The sequence below is a fragment of the Lissotriton helveticus genome, chromosome 3_1 (genome assembly GCF_964261635.1).
Source record: "Lissotriton helveticus chromosome 3_1, aLisHel1.1, whole genome shotgun sequence".
Lineage (NCBI taxonomy): Eukaryota > Metazoa > Chordata > Amphibia > Caudata > Salamandridae > Lissotriton > Lissotriton helveticus.
In genome coordinates this window covers 1,933,320,114-1,933,345,277 of record NC_136061.1, presented here as the reverse complement: position 1 = coordinate 1,933,345,277, position 25,164 = coordinate 1,933,320,114, and the positions used below count along the sequence as shown (strand labels likewise).

Below are 25,164 nucleotides of genomic sequence, written 5' to 3'. Positions count from 1 at the left end.
TGAACCTTTACACAAGTGTCCCATGAGACTTCTGTCTTTTAAGACTGTTTTTCTTGTGGCAATTACCTCAGCAAGGAGGGTAAGTGAGCTTCAAGCTCTTAGTTTAAAACCCCCATTCCTGACCATTCATGCTGAGAGAATGGTACTTAGGACCAGGGCTGCTTTTCTGCCTAAGGTGGTAACTCCCTTCCATCTGGGGCAGTCCATTACCCTCCCTACCTTTTATCCTCCTCCTCACCCTTCCAAGGAGGAGGAGTGGCTTCACTGCCTAGACCCTAAGAGGGCGGTGAGTTGCTACCTCGATAGGACTAAAGACTATCGTGTGGACAACCAGCTTTTTGTTGGATTTGCTGGCTGTAAGAAAGGAAAACGGTGCACAAGCGCACACTGTCGAGATGGATTATCCTGTGTATAAAGATCTGCTACGCCCTTGCTGGTAAGGAACCTCCAGAGGGTATAAGGGCTCATTCTACTAGAGCAAAGTCTTCAACATCTGCTTTGGCAAGATGTGTGCCTGTAGAACATGGGTACTCACAAACTTTTTCTAGGGGGCCAAATTTACAGTGTGGTTTGTGTCTGAGGGCCGCACCGGTGGGGGCGGGGTCAGTGGGGGAGGGGGCGGGGCTAGAGGGCGGGGCTAGAGCAACAAAAAAAACTGACCATGAGGTTGATCACAGGTCCCTGCAGCGGACGCCTTCGTCCACTGAGCCACCAGACCCGGCATACACACATTTCTCTCTCTCTCTCTCTCATTCTTTCTCTGTCGCTCTCTCTCTGTCTCCCTCCCTCCCTCTCTCTCTCCCTCCCTCTCCCTACCTCTCACTCTGTCTCTCGGTCTCCCTCTGTCTCACTCACTCTGACTGTGTCACTCCCTCTCTCCCTCTATCTCACTCACTCTGACTCTCACTCCCTCTCTCCCTCTGTCTCACTCACTCTGACTGTCTCTCTGTCTCTCTCTCTCTGTTTCCATCTCCCTCTCTCTGTTTCCCTCTACCTTCCTCTATTTCTCTCTCTCTCCTTCCTTCTCCCTCCTTCCCTCTGTCTCCCTCTCTCTCCTTCCTTCTCCCTCCTTCCCTCTGTCTCCCTCTCTCTCCTTCCCTCTCCCTCCTTCCTGCTCCCTCCTTCCCTCTGTCTCCCTCTCTCTCCTTCCCCCTCCCTCACTCTGAGGTCTCCTTCACTCTGAGGTCTCCCTCACTCACTCTGAGGTCTCCCTCAGTCTCCCTCCCTCGCGCTGTCTCCCTCCCTCGCTCTGTCTCTCCCTCTCTATCCCTCTGTCTGCCTGTTGCCCTCCCTCGCTCTCCCTCTGTCTGCCTGTCTCCCTCACTCGCTCTCCCTCTGTCTACATGTCTCCCTCCCTCGCTCTCCCTCGGTCTGCCTTGGTCTCCCTCCCTCGCTCTCCCTCTGTCTGCCTGTCTCCCTTCCTCGCTCTCCCTCTGTCTGCCACTGTCTCCCTCACTCTCCCTCGCTCTGCCTCCCTCTCTCTCCCTCTCTCTCCCTCTGTCTGCCTGTCTCCCTCCCTCGCTCTCCCTCTGTCTCCCTCGCTCTCCCTGTCTCCCTTGCTCTCCCTCTGTCTGCCTCTGTCTCCCTCGCTCTCCCTCTGTCTGTCTGTCTCTGTCTCCTTCGCTTTCCCTCCCTCTACCTCCCTCCCTCTTCATCTCACCCTGCCTGTGTGTACCCGGGCTGAGACAGCTTCTGGGCACACACAGCCAGCCAGTCAGCCCCACCCAAGCACTTCACAAGTCTTTAAAAGACCATTCGCATACTAATGAGGCTTTGTTCACCTCTTAGGCCCCTGCAGCCCCACTTTGACTCGCCCGGCCCCCACAGAGCAGCAGAGTTTCTGGGTCGGGCTGCCGCAGGGGTGTTTCATAGCTGCGAAGGTTTTAGATTGCCATCTGTGACATTGTCATAATTTCAGTGTATTTATGAGTGACATTTCAACGACTATGAGTGACACTTTCTCACGAGCAGAATCCAGCAATGAAGATGAGGGAAACCTAAATATCAGAAATTGCACCCCTTTGAGCAACGAGAAACTCCAAGTTAACTGCTGAAAAGCGTAAGAAATAATTGTTAAACGGCTTTTATTTAACAGACTCTAGCCAAAATTTCAGAAAATACATAAAACGGGCTCGGGAGACGTTCATAATTTAATTATAATCAGCAGAGTGACTTGCAACTTTACTGGACTTCCGTGAGCAACGGAAAGCTGAAAGTGGGAGGCACGCATTTAGGTAAAAGCTAGGCAGGCTTAAAGTACATATTATTTTTGAGTCGGATTATGATTTGAAAAGCCACCTCGAACTGTGTGGTGGTTGCCATAGACCAGACCAGCCTATTTGCGTGCAGTCTCCCCGCAGCAGCGCCCGGTCATCATACGGCTCCTGCGATCATGCTGCCTGCGCTGACTGACCCTGTCTGTGACTATCTCACTGCTGAGGTGGCTGTGCCTACGCATCCCGCCACGGCCGGTTTTAATGTCAATTATTGCCTCTCCTGCAGTGCACAGGCAGTAGCGCACTCTCTCTTAAACAGCCCCGCCGCTTCTGGTCACCTCCGACCTCTCCTGTTCCAGGAGGAAATGAGCTCACAGACCCCCCAACCAACAATGCCCCCCCCCCCACTCATTCACAGTGTGATTTACAGGCGCGCACTTCAGCGGGTGAGAATTTACATTGTAGTAAGCACTGAGGCTGAGAGGCGCAGATCATTAACCATTAAGCTTCGGCTGCCTGCATTGATTGAAGTTGTCTGCTGCGGCCCGGGGCGCACACACGGGTGTCAGAGGCGCCGGCGCGACCTAGCACCAAAGTGGCCAGCCATGTGGTCTGTGGCAAAGTGCGTGACGAATGCATTTCAGTGCGGTGATGCGGTAACACCGCACTGACATGCGTTGCTGAGATTCTTTAAAAACAAACAAACACCGGTACGATGTCTGCACGGTCCGCGGGCCGCCAGGGAAGGCTTGCCGGGCCGCCGCCGGCCCGCGGGCCGTACTATGAGTACCCGTGCTGTAGAGGATATTTGTAGAGCAGCGACTTGGGCCTCCCTCCACACTTTTGCAAAGTATTACTGCTTGGATACAGAGCTGAGGAGCGCTCCGTCCTCCAGGATTTCTTAGTATAGCAGAGTGGACACCCTCCTCCGGGAGTGGGGACTGCTGTGGGACTCTATTCACAAGGTGAGGAATCCACTGGCAAATGTATCTATCAGAAGAACAAGTTACTTACCTTCGATAACGCTTTTTCTGGTAGATACAGTATCTGCCTGTGTATTCCTCACTGACCCACCCGCCTCCCCGTTTGTCCACTCTTCTATACCTGCTAAGTGTATATTTTTTTTTTTAAAATAGATGTATTTATATGTTAATACATATTGCATTGATTTCACACTATGTGTGCTTTTTTGAATACTGTGTACTATGTATACTATTACTGTTTATGTCGGTCCGTCCGTGTGCCTCGGGGGCACGGAAAAAAGGGCGGAACTGACGTCATCACGCCGACGAGGCCCTATTATGGATCCAGTGACGTCAGCAGGGTCGCGATCGGAGTTGTACCCTCTGTAACGTCGTCCATGACCTCGCCGGCGTGGAGAGCTACAAAAGTTTCCGATTGGCTGCTGCGCAGGGGATATTCACAAGGTGAGGACTCCACAGGCAGATACTGTATCTACCAGAAAAAGCGTTATCGAAGGTAAGTAACTTGGTGTGTACATTCCATGTTCACACATTGCACGTATGTGTGTGGCATTACATCAGCACTTGTGTGACACTGCAACAATAAACATCAAAGTGACATTGCATATAGTCAGCTGGACACACAGTATGCTACACATGCCACTCTGTGGTACAAGCTTGCATAATATTTTCCTAGAACTCACCATTATGAGAAGAAGTTGCGTATGTGCTGACTCCGGATATCACCCTCCTCCTCCTCCTCATTGCTTGCATCCTGGCCAAGGCCTTCATCCTCCACGGGTGGATGTTCCAGCTCATCAGGATCCAGGATGAGTGGGACTGCCTCCTCAACTGCCATGTTGTGCAGCATGCAGCACACGGTGAAGATGTTACACACCTTGAGCGGGGCGTATGGGAGGCATCTGCCAGTCTTGTCAAGGCACCTGAACCGGCTCTTCAGGAGTCCAAAAGTTCGCTCGTTCACTCGCCTGGTCTGTCCGTGTGCATTATTGTACCGCTGGTCTGCAGCTGTTCTGGGGTTGAGGAACTGGGTCATGAGCCACGGCATGTTGGGATATCCTGCGTCTCCTACAAATTGACATCATGGCAATTAGTGTGTAATGTGATGCCGTCAGAGAAATAAATGAATTTGAGACATACATGAGAAACAGAGTTTACCCACCAATAAGACATGCCAGATGGTTGTACAGCTGCAGCATCATCTGTGGCACCCTGCTATGCCTCATGATGAATGCATCGTGGCACGATCCTGGAAAACGTGCACAAACATGGGAAATCAGCATGTTAGCAAGACACACCACCAAGGCATTTATAGAGTGGTAATGTTTCCTGTTGCAGTAGGCCTGCTCCGGAGCTTGTGGTGGCACCAAAGAAACATGTGTTTCATCAATGGACCCAATTACATGTGGCATCCCACCCAGGGCATAGAAATCACCCTTGACACCTGTCAACTCGTCTGGAGTAGGGAATTTGATGAATTCATCAATGTGCCTCAACATAGCAGCTAACACATTACGTAGTACACGGCTGAACATGGTCTGTGACATCCCCCCCACATCAGCTATGGTAAATTGGAACGTACCTGTGGCAAAGAAATGTAGGGCTGCCATTACCTTTACCTTGGGTGTCAGCGCAGTTGGATACCTGTGTCGTGGTAGGAGATGTGGTTCCAGCCTGTGCATCAAGTCCTGAATCAACTGTTGAGTGAATCGGTAACGGTGGATGCAATCACGTTCCCTCATGGCATCCAAGTCTGGCAACGGCCTTGGCAGAGGGGGTGCCCTGCACGACATATTTGGGGAAAAAGGTGTACAAGTGTCAGCCAACGACAATTACAATGTACATAGCAGAAGCAACACTGCTTCAACACATCAAATCACCATTGAGTCTGGCATGGCCTGTACATCAAGGACACATATGCCAGCTAGCTGGCACTCATACATTATAACTGATAGACCTGTTGTCTGTGAAATGGACCTGACATGCACACAAATGATCTGCTGGGCTGGTCTGAGTGAGCAGAACAATGTATCACGTCAGTGACACACGTCACGTGACCTGCATGAGAACGTTGTCAACACATCCAGACAGCTGACTGCAAGGCACACACCCACGTCACATGTGCTATCGATTGCACATATCTGTAACATTGTGAATGAGGTGTGCATTTGACTAAACTACACCACAGCCATTCTCAGGATGCAGACCTGTATGTTTGGGGACAAATGATCTATTATGCCATCACACATATGAGCAGTTGAAATGCTCCTGTGGCATGGTGTGCGTACATGGGAAACCCTTGCAAACACGGCACAGACCCATCATAGATGCACCTACAGCAGAGTAAGTTAACGGGATACAAACAGCATACCTAATCTTTGACATGTCACACACATGACATTGTCACACAGGGTCATGCTGGGTGTCAATTTGACAAGTGAGACAGTGCCCCTGTCCCTGGCATCATGTGACAGATGCCCGCACTGAATAGTGTGCCATCCCAGTGTTGATGTGTATCACAACATGTTTATGATGTTACTTATGTGACAAGTGTAAAGGTTATGTGAACCGCATAGTGCCCCATCACAAATGACATGTCTCAACAGTTCATCACACATCAACTGTGCCACATGATCACATGCCCTGTGTTGTTTCACTGTCTGCCACACCTAGGGCCTGCTGATGTAAGGATGCCATGCCAATATATACATCGACATCCTCATTATGACCTTACACCTACATCCGTGCCATGTGTTTTCCTGGTAGGACTATTGTAATGGTGCCATGCGTGAGCTTGTAAAACGCACCTACACATGCATTCACTAGAGCGTGTCAAACGCCCAGTACCCCAAATGTACGTGCGTGCGTGCGTACGGGTCGTTTCACCATTACATTCGAGCCATACGCGAGCGGTCAACAACCCAATAGTACGTGCGTGTGTACGGGTCGTTTCACCATTACTTTCGAACCATACGTGAGCGGACCCTACCCCAATAGTACGTGCGTGTGTATGGGTCGTTTCACCATTACTTTCGAGCTATACGCGAGCGGACCCTACCCCAATAGTATGTGCGTGTGTACGGTTTGTTTCACCATTACTTTTGAGCCATATGCGAGCGGACCCTACCCCAATAGTACGTGTATGTGTACGGGCCGTTTCACCATTACTTTCGAGCCATACGCGAGCGGACCCTACCCCAATAGTACGTGCGTGTGTACGGGTCATTTCACCATTACTTTCGAGCCATACGCGAGCGGACCCTACCCCAATAGTACGTGCGTATGTACGGGTCGTTTCACCATTACTTTTGAGCCATACGCGAGCGAACCCTACCCCACTAGTACGTGCGTGTGTACGGGTCGTTTCACCATTCCATTCGAGCCATATGCGAGCGGTCCCTATACCGCCATTGCGTGTGCGGGATGTTTCACTATTAAAAAAGTGGCATTCGCGACGGGAAACGCACCGTACTTGTGTGGGGATCCTAGAAAATACATAGGGAAAATCTAGGGGACGAGTAGAATGCCCAGAATGCAGGCTAGTTGTGAAGGAAACAGAGATTTGAGTGTGTTCTACAGGTGTTCTGGAAAAATCAGTTGGCCAAAACTATACAATGTTGCAAAATTTGTTGTTGAGCTCAAGCTCACATTTTAATCCATGCAAATGTGTGTCATGGCCTTATGTGTAATGTGATTAGATGAAATATAGGATGCAAAGTAATCTGGCCTATCACACTGTACTCCTTGGACTGACAGCCCCTCAGCAGCACTGATTTAAGGCTGCATGTGGCTGTGAGAGGGCACTTGCCTGCTCAACATTGGAGTGGACAACACTGCTGCTGTCTCTGCATTCCCTGGACTCTGATTTTGCTGACCATGGCGAGGGCACCTGCATTCAGTGAGGAGGAGAACCAGGCCCTACTGGATGCCCTCCTACCAAACTTCAGCAAGCTCTATGGGAAACCAGGGGATCAGGTGAGTGATGAATGTGTGAGTGTCAGTACAGCCATTGTGTATTTATGTAACATGGATACAATGTTGTTAGTAGTGAGTGCCGGGTGTGTACATTGTGGTATCTCCCATGCAGTGTATGATGTAGTTAAATAGTGTTTACTGCTTACCTGCATTGTGCTAACTTTGACATTCAATGCAATGTTAATCACACTTACTGCGGTGCCACACCTTGCATGTTTTTTAGCCATGAGTTACTGAGGTGTAACAGTGTTCCCCCCAGAGGGACAGATGAAGGTACTCACTGTTGTTATTTGTTTTTCGTGACCTGTGTGGATGTTGGACAAATGCATGCTTTGAAGTCATGGACATTGAAAAGTGTGAATGTTCTTGGTCATCTGGCTATTTGTGTATGTGATGTTTGGCAACACTGATGCATGGCGTATGCCACAGCTGTACCCATCTGATGTTGTAGTGTAGTTCCTATTATCCCAATAGGCTCTGCGCATTGGAATAATATCTTCAATAGTATAGACGTAGGACAGAGGTTAACTAGGTCAAAGTTTAATGTTTGTGCCAGCTAGCTCAGAGTTCACTAGAAACTTTCTCGAATAGACAAGAAGGGATTTAGTTTCTGACAACCATAGAACATGACAACTTTGCTCTCCCCTAATCAAGAGTGTATCTCTAGAGTTGTGTGAAAACAAAAGACAACTTATTTTACTCAGTCAGTTCAGTGCATTCTTAGTTTCACCAGATTGTAGAGAAAAGGAAGAGACGGGCGTGTTCAATAAAAGATGTTATTTATTGATCAGTCTCTTTTCTCATACAAGAGAAATTAATCGCTATTATTGCAATACTTATAGTTAAGTAAAGTGCATACAGTAATAACAGAATTATAAAATAATACTGTAAAAGCATTGATATGGTTTCTTAGCCATATGATACTTAAAATGGATAAAATAGATACATACATATATACATTGACTAATCGTACTCAACTGGTGCTTCTTACTACGCCTACCCCAATGTACCTGACCTAAGCCTAATACGTGGCGGGAGTAGATAAGTAGCAGTTTAAGTTAAGTTTGCTTTGCCAAGAGTCTGCTTCAAGAATTCTCTACAAAGGATGATTCAGTTCAGTACCTGGGATTTAGAAGGCTGGAGGGCTGGTATCTCCATCTCAGGTCTTGATATTCCAGCTGCCTGCGAGGGCTGCTTGGAAGCGCCGGAGCTGGATTTCTCGGCAGGAGAAAAGGCAGCGTCTCTCTCTCAGCGCGTCAGAAAGGAGGGGCAGCGTCTGTGGGCTTGGCTGTCAGCTGGGCTCCTCGGCAAGTCTCGCTGCTCCAATCTTGTCACCACCTCGTGTGTTTGCTTAAGGCAATGTCGGTATTATTTATACCTGAAAGGTGCCGGGATTGACGTAAGGATGGACATAAATACGTCAATAAGGATGTCATACGAACTGGTCGTTCGCGCATTCTTTACTGAAGTTCTCGGCTAAATCAAAACAATGGCTGTGGGGATTTCCCAGGTCGTGGTAGGTTTGATTTGTTTTGAGAACACCGTATGCCTATTAGGGGGCTGGAGGAATAGTGCTTGCCTAATGAGATGGCATGCGCTATGACCTAATCAGATAACGGGCTTCTGTGCCGTTGTGTGGCTAATCAGATAACGGGTTTCTGTGCAGTTGAATGGCTGCTAGTTAATTATTAACCAGACAAGGGTCAGAAACAGGGGTATCGATACAGTACCCATAGTAAAGTAAAGTAAAGTCCACATTTGTAAAGCGCACAATCACCCGTAAGGGTCTCTAGGCGCTGGGGGCCGTCGGGAAGATTAAGCGAGCTATTGCCCAGAGTCACATGGTGCTGGGCTAACCTACCGCCGGAGCCGGGGATCGAACCGTGGTCCCCAGATTCCAGCGTCAGTCGCCCTGGCCGCGGCGCCACACCTCTAGTAAATACACCACACCCACTCCACGTAATCTATGTCCATATTTACAAGTCTAGGCATAGTAAACATACTAGTAGTGCATGTGTATACCGAACCACCCCAAAATACAATCAAATGCATTTTGAAATTTGGAAATGCGAAATACACGAAAAGATGAGTATAGTCACTATATGCACTTCAAGCAGTATAATAATACTAAATCTAAACGCATATTTGGAAATCAGCATGAATGAAATGCGGAAATTACACATGAAATGGCTCTTAATACAGAAGAAAAAGTCGAGACCATCTCATCACAAAAAATCATAATACTCGTGAACATGCTAGAGGGTACCTAATGTCTCTTGAGTAGCTAAAGATAGAATTTTTGTTCTCTAAGAATAGTTTTACTTTAAGCAGAAGATAAGTGTCCCAAAAAAAAATCGTAAATATTTTGGAATGGAAGGGGAAAAAATGTCTCGCTCTCTGTAAAAAACTGGTGAGAAAATTTCTTTTTGCTTTATTTTCAAAGTTGAAGGCCGAATACAGGGTGTAGGGAACGCCGTGTGCTAGTTTGTTCAAAGTCATTCTCTCTGCTCTGGTGAAAACATCATATTGTTGAGACTTTCGAAAAAACTGTCAACTGCTTCTTGTGAAAGTTCCACTAACTCTGATAAATTTTGTAACATGCATTCATGAGCATGATTGCCTTCATAGATGTTTCGATCAGCATAGCTGACAGAAGGTTGTACCTGATCGATGCTGCTTTCATCTTGTACTTCACAACTCTTCAATCGTAGTGGTGAAGTCTCCACGAATGCCGTCATCAGGATTGGTAGCCGCTGGGATCAGCACAATGCATGAGCCGTTACCGGACCCAACAAAGTCTCTGCGTCCATTGGCACATCCGATTGTAGTGTCAGACAGGTGTCCAACACGCATTCTTCGCCGCATAGCAAGCACCTTAATACAGGCATAACACAACTTTGCCACATCGGTCTGAATGAAAGAAACCAAGTCATGTTCAAATCTCGTAGCCGTGCTAGTCCAAGGACTTTAGTTATGCGGTCCCGGTAGCCAATAGCTCGGATTGTTTCTTCCATTATCGCTGGTGTCTTGTCTGTGACGTGGTTTGCCATAGCGAAGTAACAGGATCAAAAATAGGATGCCTGCCACTAGTCCCAAAAGGAGAGGAAGTCCGCCAAAGATGGAATGGACAAAATCAGGAAAAATACCCAGGATGGCTCTAAATGGGGTTAAGGCTCCCGAAAACACTGTCTTAAATACACTCGCGATTCCGCTTGTATCAGAAATATTTAAGATTTCGCTCAGTATTTCTGCGAAATGTATGGGGGAATTGGTTGATAACAGTGAATGAATCTCAGCCGTTGTCCTTGCAACTTGGCGATCATACGTTTCTTTTGATGACGTTAACATGGTTGGCGTCTGTAGGAGCACTGTCTTCATTCTGCTTAAAGTATCAATTCGAATAGAAGAAATCTTCAAACTGGGCCACAACCTTGCCTCCCTGTCTCGGGCATCGTTCGGGAACAATACTCGTTCACAGCACATGACCTTCGTAGTCACGGTTATGAGATAAGGTTTTCCGGGCAGCAGACTGCAACATCTGCGATCTACAATTAGAATGTAACTCCCGTTCGAGAGTCTCCTAAAGAATGGTTCTATTTGTGTTGCAGGTGTGCCTAGCTGGTGACATGAAAGGTTATTTGAGTTCCCTTCACATGCTCCATGCAAACTAATACCCTGACACATAAGTGTACCGCTTAGTGACCTTTCATAATTATTGCCACTAAGGAACACACTTTGTCCTTTATTACTAACACATGCGTGTGTATAGGGCATGTTCCATGTTGACTTAATGTATCCTTTACCCAACCTTTCATACTGGCCTGCCTGTATATATTTTTGGCAGTATTGAAACTGGAAAGTTGTTATCGGAATATTTATTATCCCATGTATTATCCATTCAATGACAGGTCGTTCTGACATTGTCAATGGTAATCTCTCAAGTTTTTCAATGCTCAGAATTGTATAGTCAGCACCCTTCTGTGCCAAACTGATTTGTTTATCAGTAAGGTTAAAGATATTAAATAGTGACGTTGTGTTGATTAAACGCCAAGGCACATAGCCTGAACGCAGATTTTGTAACGTCCAGCCAAGTTGTACAATAGAACGCAATTGGGACTGACCGTGTTGTAACATCAGTAAGTCTTGCGATATTATATCGATTGCTGAAGACACAATACTGTCCAGTGAATATATTCTGGAGGACAGAGTCATTAACCCATTGTCCACAACAGAAAGCGATTTTTCCAAATTAATACGGTCAATTTCCCGTATTTTTTCTGCTGTCTCAATTTGAGTTACTTTCCAAACTTCATTGTAAGCTGCATATATAGAGGCCGCTATGAAACGTTTTTGACGCTGTTTGCGTGGTCCCATAATGAAATCACGCAAGTCAGCACCTTCTTGAAGTAAAGTTAGGTGTTGCTTAATTTCTGCCAGTGTGGATGTTTGTAGCCATTGAAGGCAGAGCTTGCCCACACTGTAAGTAGTTACTATCCCTGGATGTTGTCTTTGGGAATATCTAGGGTCTGGCCTGGTCAATTTGAACCCCTGTATTTTGTTCAGGAATCTGTCTTGACAGTTATTTGTGTCTGTGGGCCAGATCAACCATTGTTTCCAATCGGGATGTGTTCTGTTTTGGTTTAAAATATGGTTCACGTCTATCTCAACATTTATAGAGTTATTACTGTTAGTTGTTGGCTTCGGAATAGACGGTTTGTTTAAGTCTTTGATTTTGGCTAAGCCAAGACAGGTAGTTTGTTGAATAGTGTCATTCAAAAATATAATTTGTTCTGGGATCATGCAGGCTCTGAACAATGATTCTATACCTTGTACTTGCCAATCTTTTGTACCCCAAACAGTTTTTGTTTCAATGTTACTGTTCCAGAAATCAAAACCAAATGTATTCATTTGCTCAAAAAATGAATCTGAATATATCAATTTTGTGTTTGTAAGCATGGTCTTCATACCTGTCTTATTTGACAATTTGAAATAAAATGTTTCTGCATTACTTATGTTAAACCCTGAAAAATATGAATATTTATCATAAAATGTTTTGGAACTACCCTTTGGTGGAGTAGCACAATGTTCCCATTGGTTATAATTTAAAAAATTTCTAGGTTGTGCAGATTTATGGAGATAATGGTTACCATAGTGGTTATAGCAGAACATTCGATCATAATTAGACGAACCCTGCAAATAATCATGTTCTGTAAATTTAGCAGACATTACTAGGTCAGACATCATATCATTTATACTTTCAAAGTCCCAATCATCAGCAAATGTGCGAGGTTTTACAAAGTCACTTAACGAGATCTTGAATTGATGTGGATACTTCAGGATTTCAACCGGGCCATAGATTTCATAATCAGTATTGTCCCATGCTACACCGCCTGGTATAGGATTGGCTGTGAAGTTCACTGAAGAAAGTTCTCTTTTCTTGACGTGTGAAGATGTGTGTGGTTTAAGGACCAAGTTGATTTTCTGGCTTGCTGTGTCCATTTTAGCATATTTTCCCTCAATGAAATGTCCCAAGCATAGTACCATGATGAGCCAAAGTACGAGGATAAATGCACCTAATGTCACCCAAATTTCAATCCATGGAGAAGTCAGATAGGTTCTCTTTAGTTGATGAAAAAGTTCCTTTGCTTTGTCTTTAAAAGTTTTTGTTGATGGCTGTACTTCTGGTTCGCTTTGTTCTTCTGAAGAATCATCGAAGTTGATGAAGTAGCCGGATGCCGTTCTGTCAATTGTTCCAATTGCTTCTGGATTACTTTTTGCTTTTGGCTTTTGCTTTGTTTCATTAGAAGACTCTGTAGTTACATCATCGTAGGTTGTTGTTTCTTGATGAAAAGCTTTTATTTGGGTTTTAAGAGGTTCAAGTTCCATTGCTTTGTTGCATAGTCCTTGTTGTTTCACTGCAGATTTTCCAAATGTGATCAGTCTTTCAGTTTGAACCTCTGTGGATGTAGCAAACTTTGGTGTTCTGCTACTTCTTGGGAGTCCACTTGGCCTACTATTTGTTATCGGCCACATGATTGTGGTTTAACCAGGTCGATGGATATGACTCGGTTCTCCTTTTTACCAGCAAGGGGCGGTAGTACTACTGATCTTGTCCCGTTGATAGACAAGACAGGAACTGCTTTTCTGTAAGAAGGCCCAAATTCCTTCTTTACCGCGATCTTTTCTCTGACCAGATCCCCGACTTTTGGAATCCAGACAGGCCTTGCTGGGACAGGTGGTTTTTCTTCAGTGGTTGTTGGCTGCTGTTTCAACTTTATGTTGCTCAGGTCTTTTCTTGTTTCATTTAAGTCCTGTAAAATAGCCAAGCGATCTTTGATATCAAAGCATTTTTCTTTAACCACTGAAGTCTGACTATCTAAGTCCTGGATTAACATTCTAGTCTCAAACAATAGTTCGTACGGACTGAGTCCTTTCAGAGAATTTCTTGGCAGGTTATTTAGACTACGTTGGACACTTATTAAATGTTTGACCCACCCAGCTCCCGAACCTAATACCTTTGCTGTTATAGATTGCTTTATGCCTTGGTTTTTTCTTTACACCATCCCGTTTCCCTCAGGAAGGAAGTGAGAAGAGTCCCGCAATGCAATGTTAATTCTGGCCAGGCACCCCCCATAAGCTGTTTTTAGAGCTAAAGGAAAGATTTTGGTCAGAACATAACATGCTTCTAGCGTATATGCCATTCTAGACTCGCAAATCTTTGTATAACAGTTCCGACGTCAGCCGAAAGTTGGGGCCTACATTATAAGTGAAAATAGTCTTTATATGTTAATGTGACGCATTATTCATACTGGGTTTTATTTTTTTTTGGATGATTTGATACATTCTGGAGTGAAACGCCATGATATTAAACCGTTTCTCTCGCCACTGCGATCTCTATTGTTGTCTGGGCAGTTTTTTACAAAAATGTGATGATGCAGGCTCATGCCTGGCCACCAGTACACTGATTGTAATTCTTCCAGAGAATCTTTTAGCTTAAGGTGTCTGAGACCCTCACCCATATGTGCGTCTGCTATTAACAAGCCTCTCCTGTCCATGTTTGGAATTACTCTATCCCCCACTCCAGGGATTCGAGCAAAAGGAACGGAGTTTGCATCGATTATGTATGTATAATTGAGTGGATAATTGATCAGTAGTGCAGAGCAGTCGCCTTTTGATGACATTTTTACTGCCAGCACAGTTTCACCGTCAATGTATTTTACTGCACGCTTTTTTGTAGCTACGGAAGCCGATTTAGTTGCTACCGCTGTGGCTGTCTCAGCCAATGAATTCCCTGCAACGTGAACGCCATCACGCTGATGACTCAGTGAGTGTATCACGTGAGTTTTTGGTAGTTCTTTCTGTAAAAGAACTACTTGTTCCCAAAGCACTTTTTGCTTTATTGTTGCACCTGTGTCATCTTTGTAACCGTTTTGAATCCATGTCTGTAAATCGTTATTGTATGATTTGACGCAGTAATACGAATCGCACACTATAAGTGTCGGGAATTCGCGATCGGCATTATGCAGCGCCATTTTTAACGCTATTATTTCAGTTTGTTGTTCTGAATTATTTTCCACTGAGTGTGTTTTTGTAAGTAGAGGTCTTAATTTACCTCCGCGCCACACTTCTATTACAATTTCGCATGTGGCGTTGTAAGCCAGCTCTCCCCAAACTGAGGGTTGAGCATGTCCGTCTGTATATATTACACAGGCGTACTGTCGTAAAGGCAGAATGTCGATTGGCAGAGGGTATTCTCTCTCATATCCTAGATAATTTAATTCTTTCATTTCCGGGTCAAAATAGTATTTTACTTTGTCTGTAGCAACAGAATTTACCCATTGTATCCATTCTGGATTCAGTGCCGTTGTCGGTAAATTACATGGTGTTGTTAATGCCTCAAAAGCTGATTCTGCTGTTCTGACTGTAACCTGTCTACCGTCTGCTTGGTATTTTTCTTTTGCTACAGCTGTTTGAACCGCATGAACAATGTTTTCCTTAATGCTGAACCTTTTTTCAGCTTCTGTGTACAAATGTGATTTGTATGCTATTGGTACCTTCTCTCCCTCATTAGAGGTCAGGTATGTGAATCCGCATCTTCCTGGGATGACTCGAATCACAAGGTTGCGTGTGTTGTCACGTGTTTGTAATTTCGTTTTAACTAACATATCTGTTTGTAAAGATCTCAAAATTTCTGTGTGTTTTTGAGTCCAATTGATTCTTTTAAAATCTGGTTTTATAAGGTCATAGAGAGGTTTAACCCTCTCTGCATAATTTATAATGTAAGTTCTTCCGAAATTTAGGAAACCTAGAATTGATTGTAAGTTTTTTAGTGTTCTAGGTGCTTGGATTACAGCACATTTCTCTAGGAAATTGTCAGCCAGGCTTTTGCCTTCACTTGATAGTTCATATCCTAAAAACAGGACAGTTAGATGGGCAATTCTTGACTTTTTAAAGTTGAATTTGTAACCCTCTGCTGCGAACCCAAGTATTATGGTGTTCACTCTCTTCAAGTGAGTATCCAAGTCATCATCTGTTAGATAGATGTCATCGACATAAGATAATGCCTCATCATATATTTGTAGTAACTCTATTACTCTTGCTGAGAATAATCCTGGGCTGTTCTTGAACCCCTGGGGCAAACGACAGAATTTTTTTTGCGCGCCATTTATTGAGAACGCGGTCAAATATCTGCTCTCTGGTGCTATATTTTGACAGAAGAATCCATTAGAGATGTCTAATGTTGTTTTGTATTTTTTGCGCACTATGTTATTGATTAGTGCAGCACTATGCGCGTTTTGTACTGCAAAGGTTTTGCAACATGAGTTAAGGTGTCTGTAGTCCAAAACAAGACGATATGAATTGTCTGGTTTGGAGACAGGAAACAAAGGATTATTCATTTGTGAGGTGCAAGTTTCGATCACCCCCTGGTATTCAAGTTGATCTAGGATCTCTTTTACCTTAGCTTCTTGCTTAATTGGGTACTGCCTCTGAGCAGTAGGTTGTGATTTTAACTGGATTTTGTGAGGAGGAAAGTCCTCATCCCATCCCACATGGTTTTAATATAATGTAGGAGCTTGGGCTACTGCCCACTTTCTTGCAAGTGTATATTTTTTATGTATTGGAATATGATTTGAGAAGGCAGGCATAATTATTTCTTCGCCATGAGGGCACTCCCTGACAAACTCTGGTGGCCAGTCTCTTTCAGCTAGAAGGATGTCATAGCCCTTGGAGAGATTATCCCAAAAGAGACCCCTCATTTTCCTAGTCTTATCCCCCTCTATACGCAATGTTATTTCATATATTTTATGAGGTTTGCTAACTCTGGTATCTGCAGTTTCCACCTGAATGTATTCATTCGTGTCCACTGTCTCCAGATGATTCATAAGGATCTTGCGAGCTATGCTCACTTCTGCTGCGCTGTCTAGCATTGTCTGAGCCCATTCTCCGTTTTTCAGCTGTGTCCTCCGTATTCTCGGCATGGTTGATTACTTTAATACTGGCTACCTTCTTTTTTGGAAAGTGTAATTTTTTATTTTGATGAGCAGGTTCCTTGTCTTTGGACTTGACGTGCTCTTCCCTTTGTTCTGATCGTCCTCTTCTTTTGTAGTGTAGTTCCTATCATCCCAATAGGCTCTGCGCATTGGAATAGTACCTACAATAGTAAAGGCCTAGACCAGACGTTAACTAGGTCTACTACTGTCGATACTAGACTTAAAGTTTTGGGTTTGCCAGCTTAGCTCAGAGTTCACTAGAAACTTTCTCGAATGTTCAGGAAAGAATTAACTCCCCTGATTAGACAAGAAGGGATTTAGTTTCTGACAACCATAGAACATGACAACTTTGCTCTCCCCTAATCAAGAGTATATCTCGAGAGTCGTGTGAACAAAAGGCAATTTATTTTACTCAGTCAGTACGTGCATTCTTAGTCTAATCAGAATGTAGAGAAAAGGAAGAGACGGGCGTGTTCAATAAAAAGGTGTTATTTATTGATCAGTCTCTTTTCTCATACAACAGAAATGGATCGAAATTATTGCAATACTTATAGTTAAGTAAAGTGCATACATTAAAAGCAATAGTATAAAATAATACTGTAAAAACATTGATATGGTTTCTAAGCCATATGATGTTTTAAAATGAATAAAATATATTACATACACATATACATTGGACTAAACGTACTCAACTGGTGTTTCTAAATACGCCTACCCCGTGTACCTGACCTAAGCCTAATACGTGGGCGGGAATAGAAAGTTACAGTTTAAGTTAAGTTTGTTTTTGCCAAGTGAATAACTAAAGAATTCTCTGTGAGGGGTTATTCAGTTCTGTACCTGGAAGTTAGGATGAATGAGGGATGGTATCTCTCTCTCTGGTCTCGATATCCCAGGCTGCCTGCGAGGGCTGCCCAGAAACGCCGGGGCTGGAATTCTCGGCAGGAGAAAGCAGCGCGTCTCAGCGCGTCAGGAAGGCGGGGCTGCGCCAGCGGGGTCTGCTCTGCTCTTCGCTTCGGCAAGTATGGCTGCTCCGTCTCGTCACCACGCGTGTGTTTGCATAGGGCAATATCGGTAATATTTATACCTTTAAGGTGCCGAGATTGACGTAAGGATGGACATAGATACGTCAATAAGGATGTCATACGACTTGCTCGTTAGCACATTCTTTTACTGAAGTTCTCGGTGAAATCAAAACAATGGCCGCAGGGTTTTGCCCAGGTTGTCATAGGTTTGATTTGTTATGAGAACTCCGTATGCCTTATCAGGGGCTGGAGGAATATCGCTTGTCTAATTAGATCGCAAGCGTTATGACCTAATCAGATAACACGTTCCTGTGCCGTAGTGTGACTGCGTCAGATAACGGTATCTGCATCATGGGGATTTTCTGCCTCATGGGCTGATTACTAGTTAACTTGTTAGTTTACTAACCAGAATAGGGTCAGGAATAGGGGGATCGATTCAGGGCCTATAGGAATACATCACACTTTCCGATTTCTGCGAGGAAGTCTGAAAAGATTGAGACGGACGTGTATCAATATCTTTATCTATCAGGTTTTTTCAGATTATCCCTATTTCTAAGGTTGTATTTTTTCTCAGAGGGCTCCCTTTGGGGAGACTTGTGTCCTTGGTCCGGAGATCTTTCTCTCCGCCGAGGAGACCTTCCTCTGGACTGGAATCTTTTTTCTTTAGGAGTGGATTGTTTATTTCCATCCCAGCTCTTTTTTTGAGTGTTTAGATTATTTTTAATAAATATTTTTTCAGGTTTTTCAATAAGTTGGGGTTTCACCGGTTTTCCACCCAAACTATCTCTTCCTAGTTTTTCATAGGATTTTTCTATGATTCTGGCAATTTCAAATGGTTGATCTGCTATATCTGTCTCTTTCAACCTCTGGCGGATCGCCACATTTGCTGCTTCTCCCTTTATATTGGCTAATAATATTGCCGAGACCTGCTTGAAGTCTTTTAGTAATTTCATACCAAGAGTTAAAGCAGGTTCTGGACCGTATTCATCTTGAATTTGTTTTAGCACATCTGTTATTACTGACATGGATGGAACACCATGTGTTTTTGTGTAAATGGAAGCAAAGACTGTACCCCAAGTGTCACAGTCCTCCACATGTGGTGCGATTCCCATCGGAAGACAGATAGTCAGGATCCTGTGTTTCTCAACCGGGGTGGTATCTGGAAATACCGCCTCTATTTGAGTGATTTTTTGTGCTAACCAGAATGGAATTTGTTCCCGTTTTGTGGGTACTTTACCTAGACAGGACTGTATGTTCTGTGGTGTAATTTTATTTGTGTTCCCCTGGTGAGGGATCAGCTGTGGAATTTTAATAGCTGGTTGGACTGTTGAAGTCCGCATTACATATTGGACTAATTGTCTGTGTATTTTAATTAGTTGTTTTAGCTGTGCTAAAAGTTCTGGTGCAGACATTTCTTCAATGTCTGGATGTGGTGTGTATCCGGATAGGACCGGCCACGTTGATCCTGGTCTACCTAGTGGACCGAGCCTGGTGATGTGATTATTATGTTTTAGGGCGCCATTAAACCAGAGCAGGTGCTCTTGGTATTTGAGTGGTATTTCCACCTCCTCGAAAGGAGTGTACTCATTTGGAGGTTCCTCTATTTTGTAATAGTGGAAGTCCTTTGTTACAGCGTTTGCTGCTGGAAAGTTTATCCATGAATAGAATACCTCTGTCTGCCGATATTCGTGTGCCTCGATTACGAATATGACTGTACCACCTCTCGGTGTCAGCCCATTTTCTATAAGTTTTAAAGTTATAGATTTTCTTATGTTGACCGGGATGAGTATTGCATCCGGGTCTTGCTGTAGCAGAGTATTGTCAGCTGCTAGGAGTTCAGCTGCTATTCTGTCTCCCTTTCTTCTTCTTCTAGTGACATTCTAATGTCAAGAAGGTTATTTTATTTATTTGCAGATCAGGTTTCTATGGAAACAAAGATTCGAAGCACAATATTTTGGAACAGTGTATCCTTCAACGTTGAATAAACCAAGAACCATACATAGAAGTCTCCTCCTACTTAGTTTGGCGGATTTTACCTTTCACCCACTCCAGACGTCTTTGGAGTATTATGGGGAAAAGGGGTCTGTGTGAAAAAGCACGACTGAGTTACTCTAATGTCTTACGTTAGATTTATCGCCCATCCAAACACGTTGGGCGCCATGTAGTGTAGTTCCTATCATCCCAATAGGCTCTGCGCATTGGAATAATATCTTCAATAGTATAGACGTAGGACAGAGGTTAACTAGGTCTTCTACTGACGATATTAGACTTAAAGTTAAATGTTTGTGCCAGCTAGCTCAGAGTTCACTAGAAACTTTCTCGAATAGACAAGAAGGGATTTAGTTTCTGACAACCATAGAACATGACAACTTTGCTCTCCCCTAATCAAGAGTGTATCTCTAGAGTCGTGTGAAAACAAAAGACAACTTATTTTACTCAGTCAGTTCAGTGCATTCTTAGTTTCACCAGATTGTAGAGAAAAGGAAGAGACGGGCGTGTTCAATAAAAGATGTTATTTATTGATCAGTCTCTTTTCTCATACAAGAGAAATGAATCGCTATTATTGCAATACTTATAGTTAAGTAAAGTACATACAGTAATAACAGAATTATAAAATAATACTGTAAAAGCATTGATATGGTTTCTTAGCCATATGATACTTAAAATGGATAAAATAGATACATACATATATACATTGACTAATCGTACTCAACTGGTGCTTCTAACTAGGCCTACCCCAGTGTACCTGACCTAAGCCTAATACGTGGCGGGAGTAGATAAGTAGCAGTTTAAGTTAAGTTTGCTTTGCCAAGAGTCTGCTTCAAGAATTCTCTACAAAGGATGATTCAGTTCAGTACCTGGGATTTAGAAGGCTGGAGGGCTGGTATCTCTATCTCAGGTCTTGATATTCCAGCTGCCTGTGAGGGCTGCTTGGAAGCGCCGGAGCTGGATTTCTCGGCAGGAGAAAAGGCAGCGTCTCTCTCTCAGCGCGTCAGAAAGGAGGGGCAGCGTCTGTGGGCTTGGCTGTCAGCTGGGCTCCTCGGCAAGTCTCGCTGCTCCAATCTTGTTACCACCTCGTGTGTTTGCTTAAGGCAATGTCGGTATTATTTATACCTGAAAGGTGCCGGGATTGACGCAAGGATGGACATAAATACGTCAATAAGGATGTCATACGAACTGGTCGTTCGCACATTCTTTACTGAAGTTCTCGGCTAAATCAAAACAATGGCTGTGGGGATTTCCCAGGTCGTGGTAGGTTTGATTTGTTTTGAGAACACCGTATGCCTATTAGGGGGCTGGAGGAATAGTGCTTGCCTAATGAGATGGCATGCGCTATGACCTAATCAGATAACGGGCTTCTGTGCCGTTGTGTGGCTAATCAGATAACGGGTTTCTGTGCAGTTGAATGGCTGCTAGTTAATTATTAACCAGACAAGGGTCAGAAACAGGGGGATCGATACAGTACCCATAGTAAATACACCACAATGTGACAAGTATGCAGTGCTGTGTGCATGACTTGGACAGTTAGCATGACGCCTGTGTCACATCTTTGTAAAGTGTCACATGTGCCAGGTGAGGTTGTATACACTGTTGACAATGAAAAGCAAATGATCTGTGCCAGGGTGTGCATGTGTGGTCTGCTGAGGGTTCTTAGGTGTAGTGTGATATGTGACAGCATGTCACGTGATGTCCACCACCCTGAAGTTGCATATCTTGTTCAGTGTGTGCCATGCTCAGTTAGTGGTTTGCACCCCTTATGGCATATGTTTCCTTTCAAAGGCATGTAGTGGATTGGTGTTTGCTTACAGGCCACATTCACATGGACAATGATGGAAGTCCTGTCTGCATCCTATGCCCTGTTGTCATCGTCAATGTGGTGCAAGTGTGTGTCTTTAGGACATGGAGCAGGTGTACTGATGTTGTTTCACTTTGTCTTCATCACAGGTAACTGCCTATGAGAAGGGGGAGATCTGGCTGGACATAGCCAGGGCTGTCAGGTCTGTGGGGGGCCCTCGTCGAAGGATCCGTAACATCAGGAAGAGATGGCAGGACATCCAGTGCTGGATCCGCCGTATCGCCCGGGGCCAGCTGAAGCTTGAAGCTCCACGCCGGCATGGCGACACCCGTCGCCTCACCCCCCACATGCTCCGGGTCCTGGAAGTGGTTTTTCCTGACCTCCATAGGCAGTTGCAGGAGGGACAGCAGCAAGGAGGGGGTAGGTACATGTCTGTTTGTTGTCATGTGTGTCACATGCTACCTGCAGTGCTCAGAAGCCTGGTAACACTCCCACAGTTGGGGTGGTCTGGTCAGACAGGCAATTTATGCATTGTCATTTCAATGCCCCATATTCAGCTGATGCTCTTTTACATCCCTTCCCCTCCTCCACATGTGTCCCCTGCTTTGGGTATTTCATTTTTGCGCATGTACTACTAGGGTGCAATGTATTAGTATGCATATTGCTTAGCACATCATCATGTTGGAGGGAGGTCTGTGACACGTGTTGGTACCTTACCTGTTCCAGGACCTGTGCACTGTGTTTGCCCTTCATTAATTGTCGGCACTGATCATGAGTCTCAACATGGAGTTCAGCACGGGTCTGCCTCAGTGGCCTCTGTCCCTGGTATACTTTGTATTTCTCATGTGTTAGCTACATGTGCACACTGCCATGTATACAAAGTTTAGCTTGTGCATACTCACACTGGGCAGTGCGTGTGTGCCTATTCACAAGAATATGTTGCTGGTTGTTTGTGACTAATATGGATGGGCAACCACATGAGGTGACCTTGGGTTAATTGTAATTGCTGCACAGTTATTGATACCCTGATACTGAGTTTAGACAACTTGAGCTGTATCACTGACATTGATGGGGGTGTTGTGCAGGAGAGCTGTAATGGGCCTGACTGTTTAGCCTTGTCAGTGGTGAGCTGTGTATGTAATTTCTTTTTTTTTTTAAATATATTTTTATTTTTACTATTGCATAGTTAGCACATTGCAGCGGACTTTATCGAATAACATAATTTCATTAAATCAATACAGTACATTTCCTTTCAAATCAAATCATATAGATAATTCATCAAAGAATACATCATCCTATTAATTTCATTAAACCGATACGGTGCATATCTTTTCAAATCATATAAAAAAATTCATCAAAGAATACATCATCCTATTCATGATAACCCCAGACCCTCTCTCCATCTTCTAACGGGGTCCCATATCCTTAATCTTAGACACCTCCCTTTCCTGCCTTTCCGAGCATATATGTTCTTTTCCAAATTATATGTCGCCAAGAGATTAGCCAGCCATACTTGCATTACCGGAGGGTTCTTGTCCAACCAGGCCCTAGCTATGCAGAGTCTATAAACTGCCATAGCAACAAAAATAAATTCTCTCTGGATAGTATTACTATCTGTGACTATCCCTAACAATATTTGAGCAGGATTTAAAGTGATTTGAATATCTAAGGAGGAATCCAAAAAATTCTCAATCTCTTTTAACAGTGTGTGTAACTGCGGGCATGCAGCAAATATATGTATCAAATCTGCCTCGGAAGAACTACACCTTGGACATGTAATACATGTACTACCCCCCCCCCCACTTTGCTATCCTTGCTGGTGTAAAATACTGCGAGTACAGAGTTTTATATTGTTGCGACTGCAACGGCGCTGAACATAGTAGTGTGCGACCGAAATCCAGTGACTCTTGGAACCAGCCAACCTCGCCTTCCAATTTCTCTGCCCACTTAGTACTATGCTTGTCCATATCATCCGGTTTCGCTGCTATAAGGCTTGCGTAGAAACTCCGAATAGAGCAATCTCCACCTAATCTTATTTTCTCCAGAATTTCTACCTTACTAAAACCCACCAGTCCCCCTTGCTTACCCCCAGGAAAACTTCTTAACTGCAGGAATTTAAAAAAATCCCTCCTATTTAAACCATATCTGCTCATTAAATCTGAAAATTGTAACACTCCCTCAGTATTCCTCACATCCCCAATCTGAACTATCCCCTTTTCAACCCAACCCGCCAGTATCGTATCCCCAAAAATCTGTGGCGGAAAGGAGACATTTTTATACATCCTAGTGTACCAATAATATCGGCCCATGCCAACTTTCTTCATGACGGTATTCCAAATCTTGACCGCGGCTTGAACTGTCTTGAATCTCGTTCTTTTATAATATCCAAAATCAGTACAGTTGAGAAAGCAGTTCTCCACCTCCGACCCCAAAACCGCAAAGTATATCCTAGTGGAATCATTAGTAGTTATTTGATCCAAACCGCCCCCCCGATCAATCCCCGCATGTATTGCAATGCAGCTGCCCAATAATATAGCCTAAAATCAGGCGCCCCCCACCCTCCTCTTTCTCTCGGTAATGACATAAATCTGTAAGCCCTGCGCGTCTTGCCATGAGCCCAGATGAATCTATTCAGAATGTTCTCAAACTCTTTAAACCACTTTGCCTCAAAAAATAAAGGTATTGCCCTAAAAAAATACAAGAATTTGGGCAATACCAACATCTTTATAACATTAGTACATCCCACTAGCGATAGATGCAAGTTGTTCATCCGTTCCAAGTCTGTCTTTACCCTAGTCATCAGGGGCGCAAGATTATTCTGTACCACTGAGTCTAGATCAGCTGTAATTGCCACCCCTAACTATACAGCTGAATCCACCACCCTTTGGTCATTACAATCAACGTACTGGTTACACACCATCTGAGTTTTAGAGCTATTTAGGCTGTACCCCGCAACCTGGCCAAATCTTTGTGCCTCAGCCTCAATTTCTCTTATGGCCAGAGTAGGATTAGATGTCAAAATGGCCACGTCATCTGCGTAGGCCAGCGTCTTTACCTCACAGCCATTCAGCCTGATTGATGGGATCTTTTGATTTCCCTCCAACTTACGTATCAGTGGATCTAAATAGAGCGCGAAGAGAAGTGGGGATGACGGACAGCCTTGTCTAGTCCCTCTCCCAATACTAACTCCTGTCGAGTAGCCCCTATTGACTCTGTTCGTTCCTGACGGATTTTTATAAAGAGTCTGCATCGCTGTTGTAAAACCGTTTCCCATTCCGCTCCACTTTAACGTATGCCACAGATATTACCAGGAGACCCTATCGAACGCCTTCTCAGCATCCAAAAAAAGCGCCGCCATAGGGTCCCCCAGGATACCCGCCACATCACCCTTTGTAACCACCTGCCTAATATGTTGTGTGCTGCTTTTACTTGGAATAAACCCATGCGGAGTATGACTTACTAAACCCTCTATCACCTCCGCTAATCTTCTCGCCAAAATCTTGGAGTACAGTTTGGTGTCTGCGTTCATCAATGTAATGGGTCTATACGAACCTGGCAGTGTTGGTATTTTACCTTTTTTTAAAATAACAATGATGTCCGCTTCCCCCCAAGATTCAGGTATAACCTCCCCCTTCTGTGCCTTCAGCATGAGATTAAACATATCAACGCCAATCGCTTGGT

The 25,164-nt window shown here is 44.3% G+C and overlaps 1 long non-coding RNA gene across 1 annotated transcript in view; it reads left to right on the top strand.

Moving 5' to 3' along the window:
• The window catches only part of LOC144823987 (uncharacterized), a 101,465-nt gene that overhangs the window by 73,810 nt on the left and 2,491 nt on the right, over window positions 1–25,164 (top strand). The window contains exon 2 of the long non-coding RNA XR_013608864.1: window positions 21,633–21,903. This is a non-coding gene — a long non-coding RNA (uncharacterized LOC144823987). The remainder of the gene's footprint in view (window positions 1–21,632; window positions 21,904–25,164) is intronic.